General features: G+C 46.2%; 2 long non-coding RNA genes across 3 annotated transcripts; one reads left to right on the top strand and one right to left on the bottom strand.

The window, feature by feature from the left end:
• Nucleotides 1–2,051: 2,051 nt before the first annotated feature.
• LOC145723417 (uncharacterized) lies at nucleotides 2,052–12,384 on the bottom strand. The gene is made up of 4 exons (XR_014148437.1): nucleotides 12,261–12,384; nucleotides 12,047–12,147; nucleotides 4,249–4,377; nucleotides 2,052–2,197 (listed from the first exon to the last, which is right to left on the bottom strand). It is a non-coding gene; the product is annotated as an uncharacterized LOC145723417 (long non-coding RNA).
• Nucleotides 12,385–12,405: 21 nt separating this feature from the next.
• LOC115939797 (uncharacterized) lies at nucleotides 12,406–16,097 on the top strand. Of its 2 annotated transcripts, none has more exons than XR_014148438.1 (2): nucleotides 12,406–12,759; nucleotides 15,815–16,097. It is a non-coding gene; the product is annotated as an uncharacterized LOC115939797 (long non-coding RNA). The 2 variants fall into 2 exon arrangements; XR_004074570.2 differs by lacking the exon at nucleotides 12,406–12,759 and adding an exon at nucleotides 14,119–15,595.
• Nucleotides 16,098–16,422: the final 325 nt, after the last annotated feature.

Genomic DNA, 16,422 nt, shown 5'->3' with positions numbered 1-16,422 from the left:
TAAGCCATGCTGAGTATCTCATACTTGCCCCTCCACCCTTTCCCACCCGGCTCTCAGTCAAGGAGGCAGACCCCTGTGGGCTGTGTCAGTGGGATCGCTTGCCAAAGAAAGAAAGTCACCCGTGGGAGGTCAGAGAGGAGATGAAAGTGATATCAGGGTAAACACCCCCCCACACCCCCTCTCTGCCAGGCCATGTTGGCTGCACCTCTCTACCAAAGGCACAACTCCTGTCAGGTGGCCCTCTCCATGTAGCCATCCTTGCCGGGGGCTTCCTCTTTGCCACTTCAGTCATAGGGGAGTAATAACTACCTGTCCCTCATTGTTACTAGCTGTTATGGGCTAAATTGTGTCCTCTCCCAAATTCATATGTTGAAGCCCTAACCTCCAATACTTCAGAATACAACTGGACTTGGGAGATAGGGCCTCTGAAAAGGTGATAAAGTTAGGGCCCTCATCCAATCTGACCGGCGTCCTTATAAGAACAGGGAACTTGGACAAAGAGACACCAGGGATGCCCACACATGGAGGAAAGACCATGTGAGGAGGCACCCGCCCATCTGCAAGCCAAGGAGAGAGACCTCAGAAGAAACCAAACCTGCCAACACCTTGATCTTGGACTTCTAGCCTCCGGAACTATGAGCAAATGCATTTCTACTGTTGAAGCCACCCAGTCTGTCCTGTTTTGTTACAGGAGCCCTAGCAGACTCATACATGGGCCACGAGAGTACTTCACTGTCCCCCAGTGATTTCCTTAAACGTTGCTTCTTACATTGTGTAAAGTTTCTTTACTACACTTTCCTTTTGAGTACATCATCTGTTTCTTGTTTCCTGACTGAGAGACAAGCTCAGACTCCAACCGGAGGGCTTAGGGACAAAGGTGAGGACATAGGTTGCAGAAAGCAGCTCTCACGTCAACTCCCTCCATTGTGTGAACGCCCCCGGCACTCTAGCGCTACTCCAAGAGATTTCTCCTCCTTAGGAGCTGAGTGACTGTGTTCGTCACTCCCTAGGAGCTTCGATTTTCCTCCCTGTGAAGTGTAGATAACAAAATCTACCTCTTTAGGGGTATTTTGAGGTGAATGTGGGATGCAAGTATGAATTAACTGAGAGTCTCAAACCCTACAAAGAAACAGAGTGCTCTTCTATAGCCTATCTGTAAGCAATTTCATTGATAAATATGCACAAGCATTGAAACCTTTGAAGGCAAGAGCATGGTGATTTTCACTTTGAAGGACACCCCTGAGTGTGGTAGAGGAGGGGCTCTGCTGTGTGCTCAGCGGCCCCTATTCGCTCTTCACTAAAAGGAAAGAAAGAAATCAACTGTTCCTTTTCAACACTGTTACAGACCCCATACATAAAACATACAAGATGAGTGTGTGCATCTCTCTGCTCTGTCTCTCCTTTTTGTTAAGAGTGAAGGCAAATGAACCAGCTGGAAGCCAGAGCAGCTCAGACACCTAAGAAGGTACACAGTGTGGAGTGGGAACACATGGACCCCGTTTTCTATTGCCAATAAATGTGGCTTCTCAACCACGTTATCTTCACCTGCCAAGGCTGAAACAATCTCCACCGCCCCCGGCTGCAAAGAGGGAGCTCCTGGCATTACACATGCGGAAGCTGCTAGGATGGGGGCAGCCTCCCAGATGACAGCTGTGGGGGCACAAACAGGCACTGGAGACTGATACAGAGTCTGGAAAGCGAAGGGTCCCAAGGGGCTGCTTGCATGCTCATTGCTCTCTCTGCAAGCTGGACTCTCTACTGACCCTTCCCAGCGCGGGACTGAGGACCCCGGCTTCCTCCTCAGCTGGACCTCTGGCTCTCCACAGGGTAGACCTGGCTCCTGGAAGGAGGCTCCCTCCAGGCCGATGGGAGCATGTCCGTGCTAGTGTGGCTGTCTCTGAGGCATTCTTGTGAGTATGAAAAGCATATTGAGGAATGAAATGGCCCTGTGGGCTAGCCAGGTGAGAAGACAATAGAAAACTCAAGATGTAGACATCTAGAAGGAACGTCACCTCCACTCTCATTAAAGTAAACAAACAAACAAACTACAAGTTTACTCCTTTTTTTGGACCCATCCGAGAGCTGAGGTTACAGGGCAAGCAAGTAGGCTGAAATCGAAGGATCAGTCGGGCGTGTGGAGAAGTGCAGGCCACGAGCCCTCGCCTCCCGGGGGGGAGATGGGGCCAACAGAAGTCACCTGGAGTAGGTAAAGAATTAGTGGAGAATGAGTGTGGGCTGGTAAGGGAGTGTGAACCCCTGGGGACCACATAAATAGGGGAGTCTGCATCTGTTTTTCAGGCTTTTCTCCATGAAGCCCATCAGGCCCTCACAGAAAAGACTGGCCAAAGTCCTGAGAAAGAATCCCTCCGTGGGGCAGGTCTGGGGAAGGGAAAAATAGCCACTGTGGAGGGACCTGAAACCATCCCCTCCCAGCCCTCCTCATCCCTTCTGGAACAAAAGCCTTAATCTGCAGGAGATAGGACAAAACCTCGTTTTCCTTACAGTACTGATAAAACTGAGAGAAGGAAACAGAAAAACAAAAACCAAAATCCTCCACCCTAACCAAGGGGCAAGAATTCAGAAAATGAAAACTAAGACTTTATTGCCCACAGATGTAGTCTACAAGAAATGTTGAAGTTCTTCAAGCAGGAGCCGAAACAAAGATAACGAAGAGCACTGAGAATTGAATGAATGAAGGCAAAATACATTACAAATTCAATTGTTCTAAAAAGACAAAGGACAAGAGTAAAAATAGTAGCAATGTGTTATGTGTGTTTAAAAATGCTGTTCATCTGGTGGAAGACAATTTTTAATATTGAACTAGTTTTGCTTTCTCAGAATAAACTCCATTCATTAGTAATGTATTATTCTTTATTTTTTGACCCAAATTTCCACTTTTTAAATATTGACATGAGCAATTTTATTCATTTATCATTTAGTTGGTGTTTATTCCCTGTATTCTTTTTATATATCTCCAATTTTTTGAAGGATTTCTGCACCAATGTTCGTTCATGTGGGATATTAATAGTTTTTAAAACTATCTTTGATTTTGATGTCAGGATAATGCTGTCCTCATAAAATGAGATGTGTTACCCTCTCTTCTATTTTCTAGAATATGTTGCATATAATAGGTGCTAATTTCTTTCCTAAATGTTTGATAGAATTTTCCAATGAAACCATCTGGGTCTTTCTTTAGGTGTATTGTTGAAGTTTTCAGACATTTGTATGTATAATCCAATCCCAGCAGTTTGAATATAATGTGTTTTGGTGTGTTGGCTTCTTTATTCATTTGTATTTATCCTGCCTGAGGTTCTCGGCATGATGTCTTTTATTAGTTTTGGAAAATTTTGACACCTATCTTTTCAAATATTTGTTTCATTTTTTCTTTCTTTTACTCTTTCACTTGCTCTTTTGCTCTTTTTTTCTCCCTCCAAGCAGAATTCCAAGCAGAGAGTTTGATATTGTTTCACAGCTCTTAGATTCTCTGGGCTTTTTTTTCCCCCCCCTCTTTGTGTTTCAGTTTGATTCTTTCTTTTTTTTTTTTTAAGATTTTATTTATGAGAGAGAGAGGCAGAGGGAGAAGCAGGCTCCAAGGAGCAGGGAGCCCGATGCAGGACTCGATCCTAGGATCCTGGGATCATGACCTGAGCCGAAGGCAGACGCTTAACCATCAGAGCCACTCCAGGAGTCCTCAGTTTGATTATTTCTATTGACCTACCTTCAAGTTTACTGTTTCTATCCTCAGCTGTGTCTAATTTATTTTTGAGCCTATCAAAGGCATTCCTCATCCTCACTATGTTTTTTTACTTCTGACACTTCTGCTTGATTCTTTTTTATGGTTTTCATTTATTTGATAAAAACTTTGATGTGTTCATACATATTCATCATTTCCACTAGGCTTCTAATATATTAGTTATTTTAAATTCCCTATTTGATAATTCTATCTGGATCATCTCTGAGTCTGGTTGTGTTGATTACTTTGCCTCTTGACAGTGGGTTGTTTATTTTTCCCTTGATTTTTTTTTTAATGTTTCTTCTAATTTTTTTATTGATGCAACATTGTGTGTAGACCAGAAAGCTAAGGTAAATAGTATTTGTGCCTGGAAATAGACATTAACCTTGTTCTGTTAGACTGAGTGAATATAGCAGGATTTTAGCCAGGCTTGGGTTTGGTTTGGGTTTTTTTTTGGGGGGGGGTGCTATGATTATATTCAGTGCATGACCAGATTCAGATTCTTTCAGCATTACCTTATGTTTATGATCATGGCTGGGGTATCGGAGGGTTTTTCTCAGTGTTCTTTCTTCAGCTGCAGAGTTCAGCCTTCACTTTGTATCTCTGCCTCAGAAAGGTTCTTTCTCCATGCTCTTGCCCCCAGCCTGTGGGGTAGACTGCTGTTACTTGTTACTGGGTACTGGGAAGTGTGGGTGGGTTTTATCCTGGTGCAATCCCAGGCTGGCCCTGTGTATCTGGGTCTCAGGAGTGGGGCTTACTCAGAAATTCTGCCGTTTCTCCCTGTGGCAGTTGAACTATGCCTTCTGTCTTATGCAGGAGAACATGTCCTATTCCTTTCCCACTTCATGAGAGACTTCTTATAGGATCTTGGGCCCAGAATTGTTTCCTGCCCCTTTTCCAGGAAGGATTTTTTTGTCTCTTACCTTTCTCCCAGCTACAATGGGTGCCCCAGTGCAACAGAGTTTGCTGCCTTCCCCCAGCGGCTTAAGGGGAATAGTGTCTGGGTATAATCTGTGCCTTTCCCTCAGCAACGCTGCTTCCCTTCCACAGGCCTGTACTGCGGAGGGCAGCTGCTTTGGTCTCTTGCCCTACTTTCAGTCCTTTCTCAAGCAATGGGTGGAGGCCTCTGATGAAAACCTGCAAGTGGGTGTAAATTCCACTTGTATTTCCAACTCCCAGGGGTGCTATACTCTCAGGCTTGCCCACTTTTAGCCTTTAACAATTTATTACAATTTTTAGCTGAATTATTTTTTTTCTTTTTTCTTTTTTTTGTATGGCACCTGGTCTCTGTTGTTCATATACTCAACCACAAGAAAGCCCTTGCTTATGTCCCATCTCTCCTTGGAGGGGCTGTCTTTCCATAGATTTCAGGCTTTTTGATTCTGTATGAGCTTAACTTTCTGATGGGTTTAAGGAAATTTATGGTTTTGTAGTTTATCTGACTTTCTGTGCTTGTGAGGATGGGAGAGGCACTATTTTCAGCTTTCGACACACTGGACAGAAGTGGAGCTCATGTTTTCATATCTAATCAAGCATGTACCCTCTCCTTCCTCTTCCTTTCAAAAATCTTTCTTGGCTATTCCCATATATTTATTCTCTTAAATACATGTTAGAATTGTTTTGTCAAGTTTCTCATTTCCCAAACTCTCAAAAAAAAAAAGTCTTCTCTGATTGAAATGGTGTTGAAATATATAGACTAATTTGGGTCCCAGAGGGTGTTGAAACTCCCATCCCCATGATCTGAACATAGCAGCCAAAGCAGGTGTTGTGATTGGAAGAATGCTCAAAGGCCACCCTGCCTTGAAACTGCCCATTTGCTCTGGTGCCTTGAAATTCCAGCACTGGAGGTAAGAGAAACACTCCCAAAATCTTAAGGGATTAAAATCCATGCAGTTTGCCTTGGAAGGACCAGTGTAATAACTAATTTGGCAACCATCACTCCACTTACAAATTAAGACCATGGAACTAGATTGAGTTTTATGTGATTTGAGTGAGTATGTGAATGTGTGCGTAAAGAAGGGAAAGGGATTCGTTAAGGACATGGGAGCTGGAGGGGAAATTATCGAATCTGGAACTGCGAGCACCTGAGTGGTTGAAAATCCAAATGCTCAACCTCCTGGTGGAGAAGGGCAGTGGGAGGGCGAGCTCCTTTGGCCACCCTTGTGGTCCTCCCCTTCATTCTGGCCACAGAGGAGAGCCAGAGGCAGGGCAGATGAGGCTCCTCAGAGCAACTGGGCATGACCAGGCAGCTCGGACTATCTAGAGGTCATGTAGAGGAAAATGTTCTCCAAGAGGAACCAGCAATTATCACACCTATTGACTTGTGCTCCCAAGGCCCTTGCAAATAGGAATCTCTTAGAATCCTCTGAAACAAACCATCAACAGTTTCAGGAAGAATTTTCCAGGAGGGGGGATAAAGACAAAGATTCCAAGAAGGAAAAAAAAAATCCTTGATGTTTTCTACAGACTGCTCTAGAAACAGAAGGAATGATGTGATCAACACAAGGCGACGATCCTTGGTTGACCCAGGACATTTCATAGACCAAAGCCAGAGCCACACAGCCCGCACAGACGCCCCCATGTGGGCCTGAGTTCTGGTTTTTAAGATGCACCATTTTTGTAAATATTAAATTTTTAACCAATTCCAGCACCTCATTAAGGAGAGACCTGTTCTTTGCCAAACTCTTCCGAGGGAACCTGCTGGATTTGAGTGTAGGTGTCAGCAAACGTTCCCCAGTGTGCTCTAATGGGGAAATATTTATTTTGTAACACTCCTCCATGCCCCCAAACACAATTCTGTGACATGCTTTATATGACCGTGGGGATTTGGACTAAGATTTCCTATCCACAATGTTCTTTAACATTGAGAAACACAGTTTTAATTGTGTTTTTTTCTTTGGCATGGAGAGGGTGCCGCATCCTGGAAAAGTGGGTCTTCATGGGAATTTCTCTTTAACCCTGAGGAAAAATAATTTGGGAACACATAAGACTGTATTTGGTTTGGGGTCTTGAATCCTGGAAGGTCTCTGAAGGAGGCGAATGGGTATGTGAAATAGTTATTGGCTACACAAGTGGGTTTCATGATGGCCTGTAAAAATATACATTTTCTATTCCAAAGCTGCTATGCCTTTACTAAAGCTACTTTTTTTTTTTTTTTAAACACAAAAGACTTTCCACAGAGTCATTTTCTGCTTTGGAGGGATAACATTTAGAGCAAGGTATAAAGGATCTTTGCCAGAGCAATTACCATTTGAGGCGAAGATCTCCAAGATTGTATTTGGACCGGAAGGCGCTAGCACAGTCCCTGCTCTGTGGACACATGCCACTGTCATCCAGCAACCGCGGGAAAGCTGGCCACCCATTAATTTCAATCACATGTTCTAAAAGGTGAGATGTGATGATCTGCTAAGAGAAGGCTCTATCCAGAGAAGCCAGAGGAATGGCAACAGCACCCTGAGCCAGAACCCAAGAAGGGGTCCCAGTCCTTTTCATTGTCCTCTTTTATGTGTTCGAACCTGTCCCTGTGGGCACTTCCGGGCTTGGGTGCCAGAATTCAATGTCCCCAGCCCAGGGCGAGTTTATGTGCAGAGGGCTCATTTACATGACTGTTGCTTCTGGACTAGTTCAGTGATTTGGGATCACAAGGAAGAAGGGTAGTGATGTGTTGTGGCCAAAGACAGAACTTGGGCTAATGTTCATTAAGACCAGCCAAAGAGCGTCTGCATTAATTAGTGTCTTTGCTGGTAGTTCTCTTAGGAAGGACTATCGTTTGTCACTAAAATAAGACCTTTTGTTAGAAGATGATTGTTTTTATAATGAAACTGGTTAATTTTGGGGGGGGATAGTTTTTACATACACACTAGCAAAAATCAAGTTCATCATCTGATACACAAACACAATAGGAAAGGTAGAAGTGTAAGTTCAAATATTGGTACATTGATTCGTGGTCCATCCAGCATAATATTTGGTTTGAGGAACGACAGGTAGAGGGCATAGTTACTGGCCTCAGTGTCTGCCTCATCAACTTAGGAAATACGTCCCTCCTCCCACATACTGTTTTCTCTTCATAATTTACAAGATGCCTTAATCCATCCAGCTCTAAGCCAATTATCTTTTACTAGTTGTCACTGTGTAAAAAGTTAGTACTACTCTTTATCTTCCTTCTCAATGTGTAAGCAGTAATACTTCTTTTCATGTACCTACATTTATGTTGATCTCCAAGGTAGAAAGAAAAAAGTGATTCTGTTATTTTGGAATTTGGAAACAACTCTCCATGTTTATCTTCTTTGTGGAACTTTCACAATTTTATAGCTTTTTATCACATTTTCATAGCTTTTTATCACATTTTCTTTCATCATCTTTCCAGGAAAAAGAACATTTTTTTCTTTTTTTGGCTGCATGGAAATTATTCCATTTTCTTGACCATATTATTGTATTTCTTTGGATCTTCTCCAGCTCCATTTTGCCTTCCCAGCAAAGAGATGTTTTTAAAAAGCACTAATTTGGGAAATAACATCAACATGGTTTATTATTTTTCTTGCTTCATTAAACACCAGTTTGCTGTACTAACAGCTGTCAGTAAAGCCAAAAGTTAGTTAAGTAAGTAAATAGTTTAGTTTAAAAATAGAAGTGTTGACACAGGCATAATGTATTAATTTGCTAATCCTTTTGGGACTCACACACACATAACTAATTTGTACACACTCTTGTAACTTCAGGAGATCCAAGGTGGTGATAGAATTATGTACCCACCCTTAGCTATCAGTCAATGATCAATGAATTGGTAAATTATGAGTGTACCGATGCATTTACACAAATAACTCAATAGGACTATGGAGTGTGTAAGTTAATTAAGGTTCCCACAATTGAACAACTGCAGAAAACTCTCAAACATTATCCAGACCAGCCCCATACTCCTTGGTTTGGCAATACTCAAAATAGGCAAATCCAATTGTCTTGCAACTCATACCCCTTTCAGTAGGCACTGACTGTGGCCAGCACTGGGTCAGGCACCAGAGGCAGGAAGATCCTGGGGTCTGGTTCTAGCTATGAAAGTAGGGTGATGCCGGGTTTGCTGAGCCGCTGGGTTATTGAGAAGATTGATGCGTTGATATCTGCACGCTGCTGAGAGGAGCCCAGGCATGCAGTGAGCCTTGCCTAGGTTATTATTAAAATTCCAACATTTTAACTTTGTTTTCCTAATCAGAAGGAAATGGCCTATGTAAAAATGAGCAGTGCTGTACTAGAAGTATGAATGGAGAGTGTTGGGGGCCCAGGGAAAGGGGGGGCTTGGGACATCTCGGGAAGTTGGGACCAGTATCGGGAAGAAGTTTAATTTGGACCTCAGAAGCTGGAGGAGGTTGAGGAAGAGCTTTCCAGATTGGGGGAGCATCAAGTACTAACTAGACTTGTTCTTGCTTCATTTTGAGGCAATTTCCTCATATTTAGGTCTTTGGAGAGCTAGAGAACACTGATGAGAGATGCCCCGATAAGAGCCTGTCTCTTTTGAAGGCTGGTAAATCATCCATAATAACACTTCCCTTCCAGACAGTAACCTGCCCAGTTCCCCTGCTCTTTCTTTGGGGGATTCATTTTTGTCTTTTTTTTGGTGGAGAGGCAGCTAGGAAGAGCCTTGGCAAAATCACAAAGTAAATACAGTCTGTTTGCCTGACGTCGGGTTTGCCGCCCCCAGGGCCAGCCCTCCCTGTGCCCGCTGAACTCAGGAAGTCAGCCTTCCACCTTTTGGCGGAAAAGGAACTCGCAAGCACATTGTCACGGGACTTGCCCGGACTTACGTACTACCTGCATCCTCATGTCAAGCTTTCTGAGAATGTTTTAATGCAGAGGTTCCTAAGACCAGTGAAATTTGCAAACATTTTGGCAACCCCTGGCAAAGGGCTAACTTCTTATTTTGCTAAGTGAGAACATTAAAAAAGAGAACAAATTCCTACCTAACATCATCAGTCCTTCCTAAAAGAAAGCCTACTTTAACAACAACAAATAGTGGAAAGGATAGTCCTTGCCATGGAGTATAATTGGTTTATGAATAATCAACTACCTTTATTTTGCCACTGGCTGTGACGGTCATTTGGGGAGCACTGTATTAACTAGAGGAGATGAATACCTAAAAGTAGGAAGGCAGACACCTGTAGGGGCCAAGTGGGACCAGACGGAGAGGGTCTTGGTTTGCTTTGCTGTTCTGCCTTGTGTTTCCACCATCGGACCTGTCTGTGCCTCGGTAGCCGGGCTTCATCAGCCTCCAGTTCGTGACCGTTACGGGAATCCAGCCTTGGTTGCTAGGATTGACAGCCCAGACCGTCCGGGTCAGGAATTGACCTAAATGGACCTATTGTTAACGAAGGCCATATCAAGTCTCCTTAGTCCTCCTCCCCATTTCAAAACATTGTTAAAACCCATGGTTGACCATGGCCCAGGCCTCGGAGAACACATTAGTTCTAAATGCCCACTGAAGTTTAGAAACCTTCACTGCATTGAGGGAGGTTAATGTGCTTAAAATATTAGACTGTGATGTAAATGCTGCTCTGAAGGTAACTGTCACCTTTGAGGCACCTGGCATTTCAGGCCAACTTGGGACACATCAAGTGTCAATAAAGTTTGATTAATCATAGCAGTCTTCTGAGTCCACTATGGACAAGGTCAAAGTGCTAGCATTAAGGAATGAAATGTGCAAAACCTGCATTTCTATTTTTGGTCCTGCTCTGCAGTGTGGTTTCTTAGGTCGAAAAGCACCGCTACACGGCAGGACTCAAGGAAACAGTGCTGATGGCCTCACTCTCCTTGCATTGCGATGCCCGGGGAAAGATGGCCTGCTGCTGACTTGTGTCCTGAATGAAAAATGGATTCCAGGTAGAACTGTGACTCCTTACAATTTACTGGAGCTTGCTCAAGAGACATATCCTTGAGTATTTATTTATAGCTGCTGACTCCCTTTCAGACACACTCCAAATTTATTATTCTTGAAATTGAATTGATTGTAATCACTGATTATGGAAACATTGAGCAATTTCTTTTTTTTTTTTTAAAGATTTTATTTATTTATTTGAGAGAGAGAGAATGAGAGACAGAGAGCATGAGAAGGAGGAAGGTCAGAGGGAGAAGCAGACTCCCCGCCGAGCAGGGAGCCCGATGCGGGACTCGATGCGGGACTCGATGCGGGACTCGATCCCGGGACTCCAGGATCATGACCTGAGCCGAAGGCAGTCGCCCAACCGACTGAGCCACCCGGGCACCCAACATTGAGCAATTTCAAGGCGGGCTGGGAGGAAACCTTTGTCATCAGATTCTGCATTCAACCCTGCTGTGTGCCTTGGGCCACGATTTGATCTTTTCATTGTACTTTTGTGTCTGTGAAATGGGGAGATGCCACCTGCAATGCACAAGTGTGGAAATTAGAATAACTGCACAGCGCCAGACACCTAGCAGACCCGCAACAAATAGTTCGAGCAATTATTGGCAAAAATTTTTTAGGGTGGGGGGAAGAAAGCTCCTTTGGCACTTCCTTCCCCGTCTGGGACAGGGGTGCGGTTTGGGGGGTGCTGGGAGAATATAGTCTCTTTCACTGTTCTTGCTTCTAAGAACGTTTCCTCCTGCTGCCATCACAGGTGGTGTGAGGAAGCGGGTGAGCAGCTTCTCCTTTGCTCTTGAAAGTCCGGGGCCCTCCCCCACAAGGCCTGTGCTGTTAGTGCTTGCTCACAGGCACGTGTGTCCTTCACTTAGGTCGAACAGATCCTTGTATGGCCCCCAGCAGGGCACGAGGCAAATGCTGGTTGGTTGACTTTGGAAGCCAGGTGAGCACAAAGCAAACAGGGCTCGGATCCAGACCAAGTCCAAAGACGGGGACATCAAAGTGTAATCTCCTATTTACTATTAAGTTTGCCTCTGCTGTTAGCATTGCACTTTGTAAACACTCGGCACTCAATAAATGCCGGCAGACAGATGGAAGCACCGATGCCAACCAGCTGGTCGGAAAGTACCGACTGCCCAGCTCCCAGAGCTGGCTTCTGAGTCTCGGTGTGTGGCACAGCTCTGGCTAAGCCCCGCACCCCCCCACTTAGCACCTGTCAGTCTCCTGTCCTCCGTGAAAGAGCCCGTTTTTCTCCCTGCTGGGCCCCCCACTTCTCCAGGATTTCCTCAGTGCTGTCTGCCCAAGTCTCACTGCTGTGGGAGGTGTTGCTCAAGAAACTCAGGGACAGGAAAACTGGAAACTCTAGCCAGCTCTAGGCTAGGCATGGCTACAAATTCTTCACCTTCCTAGCAGCCCCGGGGACGGGAGGGGGGCGGGGTTCTTCTTACCAGGACAACAGTGAGTCTCTGAGGTCTGGCCCGCCGAGGCCCCGGCCAGCTCTCGCGGTGTCCCCTCCCAAAGGGTAGATAGCCATGTGATCTCGAGGAGTCTGAGGAATAGGAAGGGAATGGAAGGGTGAGGGTGTTTTCTGCTGACGCTCAAAAGCCCCCCCCCCTGGATACAGGCCTGTGTGCCCAGCCTGAGTCCCAGCATGAAGCTTACCCCGTCCAGTTTGCTTGTGCATTAGTTCATGGCAGCTGTGGTCGCAAAATAGGACCAAATCGTCCCGTTTTTAATTCTGTGTAATGCTGCCATGAAAATGGGCTTAACTGCTTTTCAGTATGGTCATTATGACTCTCTTAACTTCCCTTCCCCATGAAACCTTGCATGAGTCATGGCTGGAGAATCTCACTCCACCCCACTACCCCAAGAAGCAGAAAGGCTGGCTTCCTGGGGTTTCTCTTCCTGGCAGTAAACCCCGTTGTCCCTGCAGGACTGTTATAAGTGATCCAAGGTTATGGCCAGGGAGCCCATAACCTGGCAGGAGTGGGGGTTCTTCTTACCGGCTCCCTCCCCGTCCAGGAGGGAAGACGGGTGTCTGTCCCAGATTTCCCTTTTGGGGGAGAGGGGAGGATGGAGGAAGACCCCGAGGCCTACCAGACACAGAGCGTCCTGCCCTGTGAAGTCCTCCCTGGCCAGGATCTTCTCTTCCCAAACTCAGGTCTGTGTGCTCTCAGGGTCACTTGGGCTGTTTTTACTGTGAGGGACAAAAACCCACTTAGGCCTCTGTATTAGTTTCTGAGGGCTGATGTAACCAAGTACCACAGACTAGGGGGCTTAAGCAGCAGACATTCATTGTCTCACAGATTTGGAGTCTGGAAGTCCAAAATCAAGGCGTCGGCAGGGTGCTTCCTGCTGAGCTCCATGAGGGAAGGATGTGTCCCAGGCCTTTCTCCCTGGCTTGTTGGGGGCTGTCTTCACACCATCTTCTCTCTATGCATGTTTCTGGGCCCAAATTTCTCCTCCTTATTAGGACACCAGTCATATTAGACTAGGGCCCTTGCTAATGAGCTCATTTTAATTTAATATCTCTTAAAAATCTTCTCTCCAAATACAGTCACATTCTGAAGTACTGGGGCTTAGGACATCAATGTATGAATTTTTGAGGGGATGCAGTTCAGCCCCTAACAGCCTCCTAAAGCGAAGGTTTATTTTAAGGATGCTCACGGCCCTGAGCTTAAGTGGGCCAATAGGAGCAGCAACTTCAGGGAGTTTTTCCTTTCCCCATCTCTCTCTCTCTGGCCTTTCTGTTCCCTCCAGGTGAAGTCAGGTGTTTCTGTTATACACACTCCTAACACTGCTTTGTCTCTTATGGAATTTCCTGGTACGGGGACTAGATGGTGTATTGTGAAGTTACCTAGTCGATTCGATGTCTGCCTCCATGTTAGACTGCAGGCAGCGGGACAGACGATAGTCTTGTTCTCTGCTGCATCCCCAGCCTCGACCCAGGCATGGCACGTGAAGGTACTTAGCTGGTAGTTGTTGAGCTGAATGTCTCCCCTTCTTGGTGTTTCTGCTCCCCTCTCTCTTTACTGGCTAATTCCTCAGCAGCCTCTGATCTAATTTACCAACATTTCAGAGTTGCATTCTGTATACCATATTACACTTTGTACCGTTTGTACTTTACTGAATGTTCTCCTTTAAAATAATTCACATTGTGTACAAGCAAATTTATTATTATTATTATTATTATTATTATTATATTTTAGAGAGAATGCATGCGCATGAGGTGGGAGAGTGGAGGGTGGTTGGGCGGGGAGAGGGAGAGGGGGAGAGAGAATCTTAAGCAGGCTTCATGCCCAGCACTGGGCCCCACAGGGGCTCGATCTCATGACCCTGAGATCATGACCTGAGCCCAAATCAAGAGTCGGAAGCTTAACCAACCGAGCCACCCCAGCACCCCAAGAAAATTTATTTTTAAAAGAAACCTGGTGTCACAGGTTTGATATTCTACTTATAGGTTTAAATGAATAGATGATAAATACATAACTACTAAAAGTTTGTGTACCAGTTAAACCAGTTCCTGAACCATTGGTGGGCTGCTTGTCCTGCTCACGTCCTGGAGGGAGATTGTCTACCCAGCTTAGCTGATTGTCTTTCAGGTCATATCAAATAGGGTGCTCTGGGCTGTAAGTAACAGAAACCCCAGTGAAGCAGACTTAAATAATGGCATTTACTACCTCACACAACTGAAGTACTGGAATTGTGAGTGTGAAGAATGGCCGTTTTAGGGGCTCAGTTATCTCCTCACAGACTAAGTCCTTGCCACCTCTGTGCTAGAAGCTTCGGCGTTGGTTTAACTCCTGGCAGTAGCAAGATGGCGGCAGCATCCCATTGAGACACAGCGTGCAGGGAATAGGGGAGATTGTCTTTGTCATTTTCTTTTTCCTAGAAGTCCCCCAGCGGACTTTCCTATAAATTTCACTGGCTAGAACTGAGTCACATGTGCATTCCTTGGAAAGGGAAATGAAATGACCAGGTCCTCTGGGGTAGAGAGGATTTTGAGGTGAGGACCACAGTGTCCATCGGATATGTCAATGACTAGCCTATGGACAGGTTGTCATGGAGGCAGGTGCCCACTGTAGGTCCATTCAATGGCCACCCCTCGCCCCAACCCAGCCTAGCTCAAGGGCAGACCGTTCCTACCAGAGGAGGGGCTGGGGTATGGCAGATGCCACAATTGCCACATCTGTGCTCTCCCTTCAGGTGACCCTTTCTGTGCCTTCGAGCTCTGCCTGGCCTCAGGCTGAGCCATCGGCTTCCAGATCGATGCTGCCTCCTCCCTAATTCCCCCACACTCTGGCTCGAGGCAGACCTGTGCAAACAGAGCCAGCGCCCACCCCACCTTGGCCCCTGAATCTGGGAAGAGAGACTTTGCCCTAAGTCTGCTTTTGATGGGGCTGGGCCAGACCCACAGGGCTCATTTTCTCTGTCTCCTGCTAAATTCCCTGGCTGCTCCTCAGCTGTCAGGTTGCCAAGCCCCGAGTGTCTCCTGGCTCCGTCTGCAGCAGGAAATGGGCCTGACAATTGTTCTTCCAGAGCCGGTGATTTTTCAATATGTATTTGTGTGGATCCCACCCACATTTCATCTCTACAACCCAGCTTGAGTTCAGCTCTGATTTACTAAGCACGTACTACAAGCCCAGCTTTGTACTCAGCACCACGGGGGGGTGGGCGCAGAGGAAGCGTCTGACACGCTCTCTGCTTTGGGGCTTATCCTCCAGCCATAGCGACAGCCACACACTGGGAAAGTGAGATCACCAGCCAGGGGCGCTCGGTTTGGCTACAGGTCACGTACGTGGTCCAGATGAAAAATGCCCTGTGGGATCCAAGGAGGGCAAGAAAGACAGGGTGTGTGCTGATTATTCTGTCTGCCCTGGACTCAGGCTCAGAGACTCTCTGTTCTCTGCTGGGTGCCCTGGGAGAGACCTCCGTAGACCACATCGACCGGCCCCTTGCCCCCATCTTCTAGGTGGGCTTTGCCCGTGGAGCCACAGGTAGGAGACGGGAGGGCAGAAGGAAAGGGAGGCCTGTGAGGTGCCTCCCCCATTCCTCCCTGTCTTGTTAGGATTCTGGTTTGGCTGGTTCCTCTAAAGCCACAGCTCCTGGGGAGCGCAGGATGTGTGGCTTCCTGCTGCCGCTGGGTCTCTGGGTCCCTTTTTGCTTTCCCTTAGCCTCCCCCTTCCTCTGAAAATAGTCCTCCCTTTATTCTTCAGAGTTCCCTTGAGTGTGCTGGGACGCGGACTAGTGAACCATCCTAGGAAATAACCCTCGAAGGAGCAGAGCCTGCAGCTGGGCTTCTGAGCGGCGGCTGAAGCTGGATGCGCAGGGACGAGAAGAGAGGGCTTTCCGGGGAGCGCGGTCCGAGCCCGGGCACCAGGGAGCGAAGGCTGATCATGGGAGTCCTTGACCACCGGGCTGAGGGACTTGGCCTTCATCTCTTGGGTTGCATTGAGCTACTGGAAGGTTTTGAGCTAATGAAACAAACATCTAACTTTATTATTTAATGGTTTTGTTTTGCTTTTGTTTCCACTTTTCCCCTGTTTTTGAATTTACTAACAGCTAACGTTTATGAAACACTTACCTTGAGGTTGAATTGTGTCCACTCTGAATTTCATATGTTGAAGTCCTAACCCCCAGTACCTCAGAGCGTGACCTTATTTGGAGGCAGGATCTTTATGAAGGTTATCAAGTTACAGTAACGTTGGGGGGGCGGGCATGACTGGTGTCCTTATAAGAAGGAGAAACTTGGACACAGACACGCTACGGAGAGACCCGCATGGAGGGAAGAGGGTGTGAGACCTAGGAGCAGCTGACCATCTGC

Source organism: Leptonychotes weddellii, chromosome 9, assembly GCF_054177405.1.
Source record: "Leptonychotes weddellii isolate Sample4059 chromosome 9, ASM5417740v2, whole genome shotgun sequence".
NCBI lineage: Eukaryota > Metazoa > Chordata > Mammalia > Carnivora > Phocidae > Leptonychotes > Leptonychotes weddellii.
The sequence above is the reverse complement of the archived record's forward strand: the minus strand, read 5'-3'. Positions and strand labels throughout refer to the sequence as shown.